Genomic DNA, 12,215 nt, shown 5'->3' with positions numbered 1-12,215 from the left:
TACAGTGCACCTGTAAAACACAACCAATAACAACTATTTCCATTTTACATATACAAAGACACTCCTCTCACAAAGGTTATAGCCTCATCCAATTCGATAATATACTCATAGAATCATAGAATCATAGAATATCCTGAGTTGGAAGGATCATCAAGTCCAGCTTCTGGCCAGGCACAGGACAACTCCAAAAACTACTCACTAAGCCAGTTACTTGACTTAAAGTACACAATAATCCCCAAAATTCATGGTTTAAGGTCCTACTGAACTGAAGGCTCAGCACCTTTCCTCTGCCCTCACAGTAAAATGTGTGCTGTGCCATGCCAGAAATGGACTATACATCCACTTGCCTGGTCACATGTAGATCCTTGGAGATAACTTAACCTTTGGTTCAGCAGAGAAATAGAAAATAAACAACAAAACACCAACATCAAACATCCCTTCCCCCCCCAAAAAGACAACAACAATTGAAAAAAGCCAAAACTCAACTGTGCTTAAATTTAAATTTGCTGGGTTGTTTTCCTTTCCTTCATGGTCTGTCCCCTTGCCCCCACCCCACCCCCCACCAAAAAAAAAATCCATTGGAAGATCGAGTCTTGAAGGAATGTTGACTGTAACCACCCACCACTCCAGTGAGTGGCCTGAGCAGCTGCCTGGAGAGTCCTGTCAGGTGGGAATTTTTAATCCTGCTTCTTTTGAGACTGTTCCGCTTTGTATAAAATGTCTTCAGGCTTATTTCAATCCTTGTTTAACACTATGGACAAAGCACCTTTGACCCTCCAGCCTGCATGATCAGGTAATCATTTACAGCTGGATCATTTTAAAACTGGTCAAAGTGAGACAGGAGTTGTTGCTGAGCACAGAAGATGCCTGAAAAACTGTTGTCATGTCCTTCCTCACAATTCCCATTTCCTAATCTACAAAGTGATTGTTGTTGGCCACAGAAAATCAAGCAGATTATTTTAAGTATATGGAAATAAACAAAAGTTTGACAAACCCTTTTGTAAATCTGAATAAACAGCCCACAATTCAGCTTTTAGCCTAAGCAATCTGAAATGATCACAAAAATGTAGACCTTTCTTTCTTTCTTTCTCTCTCTTTCTTTTTCTTTCTTTCTTTTTCTTTTTCTTTCTTTTCCTTTCTTCCTTCCTTCCTTTTCTTTTTTGAATATCCTTACAAGTATGTGATTTGAATTCTGCCATTAGAAATGCATTTCAGAGCACAACTGTACTGTTCATTAAGTGAATATCACCAGCTTTCAGCCATTTCACAGTCTTTTTTCCCAACCTGTAGTCATTTTTGTTGGCAGAGATACCTTTGCAGAATTTGATATGTAATAAAAGTTAAAATAAGGATACTTTTCAGTTTCCACTTGAGTGTGTCAGGAAACTGAGACTGAAAGATTTATAGTTTTGGGTACAAAACCTAGTTAAGAATTAAGCAAGGCAGTGCTTTTCTCTGTAGAAAAAACCCCTAGTGTTACAGTCAATAGGATTTTTTTCCGTCTACTTCTATGAGAAGAAGATGATCAGATTTCAAGATGTAAATGGAAAGGGGGAAAACTCAGTGATCCCACTAACTTACTGCTTTTAATGAGAAGGGAGGCACCTCACAAAGTCATAGCAATTTATTTGCCTTGATTAAGGAACGTACAGTAACCTGTCAGGCATCACCGCAACGACATCATTTGCACTCCTTCTCCAAATTATCTCATGCAACAACTGAAAGGGCTGCTGAGAGTGGTGGAATATAATTTGTCCTTCTTAAACAGAAAGACCACTACAGGTAAACACCCTCTTTTCCTTTAGCTAATTTGAACCATTAGTAAAAAAAGTATCTGTAGACTTGGCCTCAACTGCTCTACAGAAACACTGGAATACTTTTGAATTAAATCGATAGTTCTTCAATCTAGGACAGTCACTGCAGCGCACACCTGAATATCTCATGGAAATAGCCTAAAATGAGGATTTTCCAAACAAAACACAAATCTTATACTCGCCTATGTTTTTTCTGAGTAATTGTTTTTCACATGAGAAAGCAAACAAGTGGGAGTTTAGAGCAAGTTGTATTAGTAGGTTTTCTTTCTCAACTTCTTAACACAGGACATCCATTTTTTGTATTTACACATGCTCAGAGTACTATTGGTTACATTGCTAAAGTTTTTCCATTCCAAGCAGACAACACACTTTACTTTTTGACCCTTTTCTACCCTCCTGTCTTCAGCTGCAGTGCTATAGTATGACACTGGCTTTGCTTCTCAAAAGAGAGAGAGAGGAAAGTATTTTTCTCTAGAATAATAGCTCCCCTTTTGGCAACAAACAAAGGAGAGAAAAAATACGTCCAGAGAAACTGAACTCTTTAAAAGTGCTTTTTTGCTGTTTGATGACACAGGCATAAAGCCAAAATTCACCCATTGTACTTCATGTTCAAGATTTCTTCACACAGCTCTAAATTGCTGACAGCTCTTTAGCTACAGCCATGCTACCGGGCGCCATTATAATAGCTCGCCATACCATTATGATGTGTCAGTGTTTATGACCTGTATCCCAAAACTGGATGACACTCAAATCTGTTGACTGCCTCTAAATCACTTTCTTGGAAAAGATTTAAAGTTCAGAGATTGCAACTAGAATTGCTATTGCTCTAGTGGCCCCATCTAATCTTTTTTTCATTGAAAACACAGAAAGGTTACGGAATTGTAAAGCCCATGTGGAACAAAACACAGGAAAATACTTATTGTTCTCATATAGAGGAACACATATAATACCCACACTTGTATGAAGGCCCGGAGGGCTTTTTTATTGGTGCATGGATGAATTTTTTATTGCTACTGAATAAAGTGTTCTTGACATAAGTATTTGACCTCTAACACTAGCAAGATTTCCTCTTGGTGGCCATTAGAATATAAATCCTACTTCATAGAATCATAGAATCATAGAATATGCTTAGTTGGAAGGGACCCATCAGTATCATCGAGTCCAACTCCTGGCCCTTCACAGGACACCCTAAGAATCATACCATGTGCCTGAGAGTGTCGTCCAAATACTTCTGGAACTCAGTGAATTGAGGTGATTTTACTTACCTTAACCTTGAAAAGCTTGCTGGGCAGCACAACCTTCTTTACAATCAGTGAGAAAAATGGCCAAAAGTGGGACAGCGGGAAAAGCAAAGTGCGGGGTTGCTGACTCCTTAGGGCTTGTAGGTCTTCAATTAGCTTGCCTGGGTAATGTCTGTTCCTAAAATCAGGCAACCAGGAGAATAATGTGCTTAGTCCTGGGTAATTACCTTTCCTTCATCAGCCCAAGCCTACCTATTTGCATAGAGCTAAATGCAACTACTGCTTTGAAGAAAGGATCAAATTGCTTTTATATCTAGTGTGAATGTCTTCTGAGGATTTCAGCAGTCAGGTTAAGCTTCAGTTGACTGACAAATATGAAAGTTAGCCTCTTTGTTAAGCTACAGAAAGCCTTTATTGATTTCATTTCTTCATATTTTTTTTGTGAACTTGGTATCCCTGTTCAGCTCATACTAGCTTCTGAGGACTTTTAATTAAATCACATAATTAATTGGATTAAAAGGTATTTGTTCCAGTTTTGCTGCACAGTTTTCAGAGAATTACCTATAGATACTGACTTAGAAGAAAATTGTCTTCTGATATTTTTCTGAGTCCTTCTTGTGTCTTCTCCACCACACCTCTAGTTCTCTAACACTTTCCATTTCTTAGATCTGATCACATCTAAAACATTCCTCATCCTCCTCTACCTTCCCAGGGATGTTTTGTGATCCTGTGGCCAACAAGATAGAAAGCCAGGAAAAACACAACATTATTGGCAAAAAAGCTCTATCAGAACTTCTGTCCAAGCAGTTCTAATAAGTTCTGTGTCTTTGGTTCCATTTTTCAATTATAACAGTTGTTAAGTCACACCCTTCTGAGTTATTTCACTAATAAATCACTTTGTCCATCTGGAAAGTTCCCACTCTGTTCTGGCAAGCACTTCCAGTGGCTGTCAGGAGCCCGCACCCTGTTTATGAGATAGTCCCGCTGGACAGCAGAAAACACACACAGAGCATTGAGCCACCATTGTGACACTTCCTGTACAAAATTCACACTGATTTCAGTGGCAAATTATACTAAAAGTCCAGTGGAAAAGCCAGGCAACAGGCAGAACACATACCTTTTTGCTGCTTTTCTGCTGAACAACGGCTGGGGTCACCTGCAGAATTTGCTTACAGGTAGCATCTAGCATTTCTTTAAGGAGGAAAGTGCCTCACTCTCAGCCGTGATAATTGTGCTCAACATATGTGAAACAGCTCAAGTTAACAAAGCTTTCAAATGAATGTACCATGAGACCTCCAACTTCTCAAATAAATTTATTTAAAAGGTAATGAAAACTGGCTCCTGGTACCCTGCTCCTTCACCAGGATCTTTCCCTTCACCTTGGCTGTGTCAGGATGCAGAAGGAAGTGCTGACCTTCTATGTGCCTACTCTGTAGGTGGAGAAGCAAAGCCAGAATGGTTTTACAGGGATCTGCTTCTCTTCCTCCACATGCTTCCTCTAGTAACTGGGACACCTTGGTAAGTCTTGTGTGTATCTTCAGAAACAGGAATGGGAAGAAAATCATGAAGCTATGCAACCTCAAAGATTCTAAAGATACACAGTAACTATCTATCATTTTTCTATTGGGCAGAAAGTAGATATTGAGGTAAAAAAAAGAAAAAAGTTGAAAGAGTGGGCACCAGCTGGAAGAACTACAGAAACCCCTTTGACTCACATCAGCTACAACTAGCAAATACCTCATTGCTCACTGATAGACACGGCACTGCAGACAATACAAACAGATTTCTGTGGGGGCACAATGTATGACTCCCTTCAGAAAGATGTTAGATATAGTGAATCTAACTCTTCAAGTATGAAGGATAAAGCTAGCTTGTGCTGATGTAATTAAATATTGAATCTGGAATTAAAATATTTTCTTTATAAATATTGTATTTTTACTTAATCTACAAATATTGGACAAATGATTCTGAGGATGGGCAAACACCATCTATTCCTACAACTAACATGGAGACAGCAGAGAGACTGAGCAAATTTGACCTGGTTCAAAAGAACCAGCCATTTTTAGGGAGTTTCTAATCTTAGCGAAGAGCACTGAAGGCTTCTAAAACAGCTACAGAGACATATATGAAGAACAATATGACATGTCATGGCTGGCTGGTGAGAACAAGACAGAAGAGGGCTTGCAATGGAGCAAGAGACGAAGATGGATTGATTTGAGTGATGTTTAAATTTGGTTTATTATGGGGCTGCGGTTGACAATGTTGCAAGCTTCTCACCTCCCAGAGAGATAGGCATGTGGGCCATTCTTTGATTTCATAAATCATCCAGGAACATACCCAGAGCATTGACCTTTTATGGGGAGGAAGCCCAGGGCATTCAGCATAATTTAACACCGGCATGTCGGATGATGTCCAGCACAGTTTAACACTCCTTAACCTCTGCCTCATTAGACATCTGTCCTGTCATTTATCTTTCTGTTTATTTTCCAAGTGATATATTATTGGTAATAACTAAGGAATGGGCACTAATGTTACTCTCCATGGAGCTGCCATTAGTCAGCTGGAAGTCAGGCCAGCATCACTCTGAAACTGGTACACAGAATAGCTTTTAAAGGATTTCAGATATTCTTTGCCAAGCAATTTCCTCCTGGCATGGGAGCTAGCAACCTTATTATATGATATTTTATTTATTTTTACTCTTTCCAGACCAGATTTTAGGAATTTTTTAAAGTAGCAAGTATTATTACTGCTAGTAATAAGACCTGAATAATTTTTTTTGCAGCAGAAACTTCATCTTGTCTGTGACAACCGTGGCTAAATTAGAAGCCAGCAGGGACATGGCAGGGTCTTCCATTCAAACCACATTTATATACATACTTGCACACCGAGAAAAATACATATACAAACACAAACACATATACTCACACCCCTCCCTCCTTCCTAAGTCATTGCCATAATGGCAGACATTAATGCTCCTTTCTATATACAAGTATTTTAGCACATCTATAATTGACTGGATATTGGAGGTTTCATTTATGCTGCCTTTCTTTATCAAGCTGCAACTATTTTTCTAGTATTTGGTATATTAAGTTACATTCTGAAAGGGGAACAAAAAGCAAAGAAAGCATGGGGCCACAGTGAAGGGAAAATGAATTATTACACATTTTTTATGTGTTGCGTAACGTATGTGTTGTGATATTGGATGGGAAGTAAATTCCAACAAAGATTCTTCTATGGTGCACGTGGTATTAAGCATGAATTTGGATTTCAAGGAGATTATAAAGAAGGTACAAGTCCAAAAGGACCTGTAAATTAAAAAAAGAGGCATTCCAGATTTGTTTATACTGTGGATATTTGTGAGTCAGTTCTATAACAGTTATAACACCTTGAGAAAATATTGATCATGTTTTGTTTAGCTGAATATCAACATTTTGCTTTTAAATCCATGATCACATGAAAGATATTGAAATTTTCAACAATAACAAACAATTTTCTATCAGCAGTATTACCATTGCAACACAGATTGAAGTAGTTAAGTAACTCACTGGCTGACCTGAAATGTCCTCTATTTAAACATACACAAAGAGACACCTTTAGAAAAGAAAAATCTTAAACAATATGAAATGTCCTGAGAAACTGCATGAAACGGGTATCCTTGAAATTTGGACTATGGTGCTGAGAAAGTGCAAAGCAATGGGAGGCAAGCCTGGTTGAGGCAGGCAAGCACAGCCAAGAAGGAATTCAATGGGTGGGAGGGAGTTCACCGAGGTACCAGAAGCTTTACTTTCCAGATGTACTTTATTTATAAAGCACTTAATCCTTTTCAAACTACCTACATCCCACACAGATTTGACATTGCTTTATTGCTTAATTAGTACCATAATCTCAGGTTTTGTCTAACACCGTGGTTAGAGAAAAAAGCTACATCTCTGCACATGCAAATGCTGCCAGATCTAATAGGACACTGTGGAACTGATTTTCCTATCATAAACAAGACATCTACTCTTTCACTGCTTTGGTTCATGCTATGTAACTAGCCGTTTAGCCGTACCTTTTTGAAAGTTGGGGTCATATAACTGGAGTTTAAATCTTGAGGGCTACTGTCAACTTCTTGACTCAAACTCTTCAGCTACTTCTTTAACAGCGACAAAACTGTGTGTACCAGTGAGTCACAGGCTGCCTATGCATTACAGGATGCACTTATCAAAAAGGCAGAGTGATCAGAACAAATCCAGCAAAGTGTTCCTGGGAATATGAAAGTCACCAATATAACACCTTGTGAAACCTCAAATATTGTTGGCTGTTTGGGTCACCCACATTGACAGAAAGGGAACTTGTACCAGAACAAATGCAGAAATGGATGTTGGGATGATCCAAGAAACAGAGAGTTTATTTTACAAGAGGAAATTAAAAGACAGTGGCTTATTTAGCCAAGTAGATCCAAGCCTGAGAGGGGATACAGTCACTCTTTGTAAATACAGCTGGAGGATAAGCACCAGAAAAAGGAAAGTGATTTTTAAGCTTAAAGACAATGATTTGGCATAAGAACAAAGAGATATTAGACAGACATTAAGAAATTCAGGCTGGAAGTTAGGTATAGGTTTCCACCTCTTAGAAAGGCACGTTTTTGGACCTGCCACCTTTTTGTAGCCTTGGGGTCAGAATTCTCCATTAGTTTGCAGTGGATTATGTAAGATTTTACATGACAGAGTCCAAGAGGCCAAGCGCACACTGTGCATCAGTGCTCTCTTCAGCTCTTCCCACCCTCTCCCAGACCACCAGGATTGTGAACCAGTCCAGACTCTACTTCCAGCTCATATTTCTGTATCAGGGCATAAAAAGCACCAGGATGGAAATACTTCATAGGATGTCCATATTTCAGTAGTGTCTCCGGATGGGCATCAGGAAGGGCTTCCAGCTGTCTAGGTATGCGACTGAGAGATCTTGCAAAATTCTCTCAGTCAGAAGAAGCCTCCAAGAGTCCATTTCTGCCCAGCACAACCACTGAACTCTGTACTCATTGCCTAATCCTACTTAAGAGCAGCATTTAGATGTTTGTGAGTTTCTCCTAATTAAGTGCCAAAAGTTTCAAGCTTTCTCCTCAGTGAGGAGAGACTCAACCTACCCTAAACTTGACGTAAATCTGATGGTGCTAGTCAAGCTACGTGAGTCAAATATGTCTCAGGTTTTTTCCCCCATTAGTAATAAAATGTAAAGCTTTATTTGGAAAGTACATAATTAATAACATTGTCAACAAAATTCATAATTTCCCCAGCATTACCCCATAAAGAAAAGCAACAACGTTAGTACAAAGCAGGCCATTAAAAAAACACTGTTAAGCTCTGTGTTTCTAGTTAATTTCTAAGGCTTGTAGTTTTTGCATATAGTAGTAAAAATGGATTATGAAGAATATTCTAAATCTATAAATGCATCTAATGAGTTGAAAAAGGAAATGTTAGGGTTTATAGTCTTCTGTTATTATTTAAAATCCCAGACAGGGTTACTATAACAGACACAAAATATATTATGTTTACCAAGAAATTTAAAGATCAGAATTCCTGTAAACACTAGCATAACATTTGGGCAAAATAAATTCAGTTTGCCTTTCTGTGTTAATGATATTCTGGGTAAACGCCTGCAGATCATTTTCTTTGAGAAACATTAGTATGAAAAAGTATGAGGTTTTGTTCGGGTTCTGTCAAGATAGAAATCTTGCTTGCTAGCACTGGAACAAATCCCCGCCATACATAGGCACATGCTGCATGACACTGAATCTGAAGAAAACCTCCATCTTAACCTCCCTCCAGATTGTGGTGGCAAAGACTTGAAATCTGACTTGTACCTGTGTAGAGTAATCCTCTGCACTGCAGAGAAAAGAAAAGGGGTCCCACTCACCTTGTAACAGCAGTATTTTTATCTCCCGGATAATTCATGCAGGAAGGGGTGGATGGGAGGTTTGCTCTTTCTTCAGAAGATCAAATACTTTGGTCTCAATGCACTCTGTATTCTCAGCACACTGGGACATTATCAGCCAACAGGGACCCCCACAGAACAGGCACCCAGCTCTGGTCTGAGGGATGTAGTGCTCTGGGGTATTTTGAAATGTAACACAGATGTCCATACTGTCACTCTGCAAAACATTGTGTTGTAACCTGTTCTGGAAAACATACAGAGGACAGGTCCCAAAAGCTACATTCTTCTATCCCTAAAAGTGGACATTTAGTTTGAGGATGCAGAGATGGCTCCTCATAGAGTCAAGTGTCTGACCTGTCCAGATTGACAAGGTTTATGACCACTGTTGGGGGAGGGGAACTGATCAGGAAGACTCCTTCAGTCGACTTCACTGAAGGGCTTTATGGCTTCCCTCAGCCCAGGACCACATCCTATGTGCCACTGTGAGATCCTTGGCATTAGAATGTAACTTCTCAAAACAGGATAATGCTCAAAGCCGGATCTCAGTTGATGGTTTTCAGCAGCTCCAAGGGTGTTTCACATGAGCCACCAATTTGTGTTTGATTCACACTCAAGAGTACAACCATATCAAGAATGTGTGAAAATGACCATAGAAGCGCATTCACCGATCAAAAATGCCAATATCTGAATAATTCCCAAGAAAAATTTCTATATCTTTATTTTTTACAAAAGTATTCTTTTTTTTTTTTTTCTGGTTCACACTGTTAACAATCCATGCTATTTCAACACAAATGACTGACTATGGACATTCTCCAGTTCACGTGCTGAGACATCAGGTCTGAGATGGTTACATGTGTTTTAGGGATGCTGGATGATCCATCCTGGGAGATGTAGTCCCCAAAATATACTCTAATACACATGGGTAGTGGCAAGTCCCATGGCAGTTGGCTAAGCGAATCACGTGTTGTTTGAAGTGCATATAAAACGTGATGTTCACTTCCAATAAACAGATTTGGTTGCTGGAACCCCAACCAACTGGGTCATATGGTTTATTTATTATATTAATAAAGCCACAGTTACACCATAGTGTCACCTGGACCTGCTCCAAACCACATGAGGAAAGGACAATTTAATAAGGCTGGATATCATCAGCTTTGCAAAGGACCCTATTGTTAAAGTCAGTAGGAAAGATCTTCCAGAAGATACAGATCAGATGTCTTATTTTCCTTTAAACTCGCCTCCAAAATTTGTTCACCACTTTGGGCTCAGCAGGAGTGATACTCCATGCATAGCAACTTCTGTCTCTCATCCCGTCACACATGTTCCTCTCTTTCAAAGATGATTTTTTAGTCCCAAGACTCTGGTGCAGAAGTGCTGAAGTTTTGTCGATGTTGCAAAGCAATGAATACAGAGGCTGTGAAATTTCCGGCATTCATAGCAAGTTCATTTAATCTTTGAGTGTTTTTCTGCCACCTTTTAGATTGATGACCTTAAAATGTCTTTGGATACATCTGTTAAGTTGCTGAAGTTCCCTAAAACTTCTGTTGGAATTCAGCTTCATTTCAATAACAATGGTACAAAAATTTGGAAGGTACATACATTTCCAAGAAACACTATCAATTCCCAGACCAATTTAGGTTCCCAGTTGCCCCAGTTACATTTTTTAAACTGAACTTTGGAATCAAAACCTATTTCTATTTACAAAAGTTCTTTTTCCTGGTGCCAGCATAGGAAGCAACATCATGTGATGCTGATGAGTTCTTTGCCTAAGGAGATTACCATTATCGCTGTACACAACTTTCAGAAATTCATACTGTGAATGGGTTTTCACTGTTTTCTGCAATATTTTCTGTTTCTTCACTTTATTTTTTTTTATAAATCTCTCACCCATATTTAAATAAAATACATGAACAATTCCTAAACAAGGAGGTTTTGTACAATGGCATTTAGTGTTAAGATATTAAGGAAACAAGTCTAGACACATGCTAAGTATCATATCATTCCTCTTACCACCACCACCCATGTACTATAGCTGGATAATTTCACTACGGCACCAGAAGGCCCTGCTTTTTGTTAACCAAAACAAAATCTTCTGTCACCTCCATAAAATCAGAAATACTGTTGCCTTTTCTCCTGTATAGGATATGGTACAGCTCTTTCTGAAATCTTCAGACTTGCTGACAGAGCAAAAAGTGAGGAGCCAGATAAATCTCCTTCCCTCCCCCCAAAAAAGGCTATTGAGCGTACCTAACAGCCCAGACCTTGCCAGGTTTTATTCCCTTTTAGAACAAATTCTAATAAATGTATATATTGTATATTTTTAAAAAATTCATATGGAAAAAGAAATTAACCCAAATGACACATGTCCAAATAGCATTTAAGTTATACAAAAGAGTCTTCTTCATTTAGGTTACAAGATGGTGGTTAACAACGAGTAGGGTTATAAGGTGAAGACATTAAAGGACTGAATTAATAGTCAATGTCTGAGGGAGTTGATATTAATGTAGCCAAAAAAAGAAACTGTGCTTTCAGTTGAGGTTTGGAATAAGTGGTGAAGCACTGAAGGAGAGATACAAGAAGGCTGTTTTGGATGGCAGGAGCTTAAGAGAACGTGATTGTCAAACCAGTGGTGTTTGGAAAGAACCAAGAAATCAAGATATAGCAAACCTAAAAGAGCAAGAGCAATGGCAGGAAGATAAAGACAAGAATGAATTTCTAAGAAAGAATGGCAGAAGTTAGGGGAGGTCTTTCAAAATAGCACAGAAGTATGTAATATTGTCATTAAGATATTAAAGAGTTTAGAAGAAGAAAACAGGTACAAAATCCAGATGTCCCTCTGTGAATACTTGATGTGTAGTAACAAAGGTCACAGACTCACTGCTTTCAATAAAGGTCACCATTCCACACTATAAAGTCCAATTTCTGAAATATTGGATGAAAGGTTATTTTTGGAAGCATAAAATGAGAAATCATTGGGTCTCTTTTGTATGCTGATTTACCAGCTTTTCCAAAGAGCAATATAAGAAGTGTTTATGACTTCCTATCAAATATGGCTTCATTTATTTATCAGAAAGTTCATAGAAAGTACAGGAAGTGAGCTCCTTTATTGCTTACACCAAGAGTGGGGGTTAGGAGCAAATTTGTCCCCATATCATTACGGGGAGAAGAGAAGGTTTGGGAAGGTTTGGGAAGGTTTGGGAAGGAAAGGAGAAGAGAGGAGAGGGAGGGAAGGGGAGGGGAGGGGAGG

At 38.8% G+C, this 12,215-nt stretch overlaps 1 long non-coding RNA gene across 1 annotated transcript in view; it reads left to right on the top strand.

The window, feature by feature from the left end:
• The first annotated feature begins 4,489 nt into the window (after nucleotides 1-4,489).
• The window catches only part of LOC113960219, a 15,046-nt gene continuing 7,320 nt past the window's right edge, over nucleotides 4,490-12,215 (top strand). The window contains exons 1-2 of the long non-coding RNA XR_003531998.1: nucleotides 4,490-4,573; nucleotides 7,887-7,981. This is a non-coding gene — a long non-coding RNA (uncharacterized LOC113960219). The remainder of the gene's footprint in view (nucleotides 4,574-7,886; nucleotides 7,982-12,215) is intronic.

This window comes from Corapipo altera, unplaced genomic scaffold (assembly GCF_003945725.1).
Source record: "Corapipo altera isolate COAL_440 unplaced genomic scaffold, ASM394572v1 2b, whole genome shotgun sequence".
Taxonomy (NCBI): domain Eukaryota; kingdom Metazoa; phylum Chordata; class Aves; order Passeriformes; family Pipridae; genus Corapipo; species Corapipo altera.
Note: the sequence above shows the minus strand (reverse complement) of the source record. Positions and strands in the feature narration are given on the sequence as shown.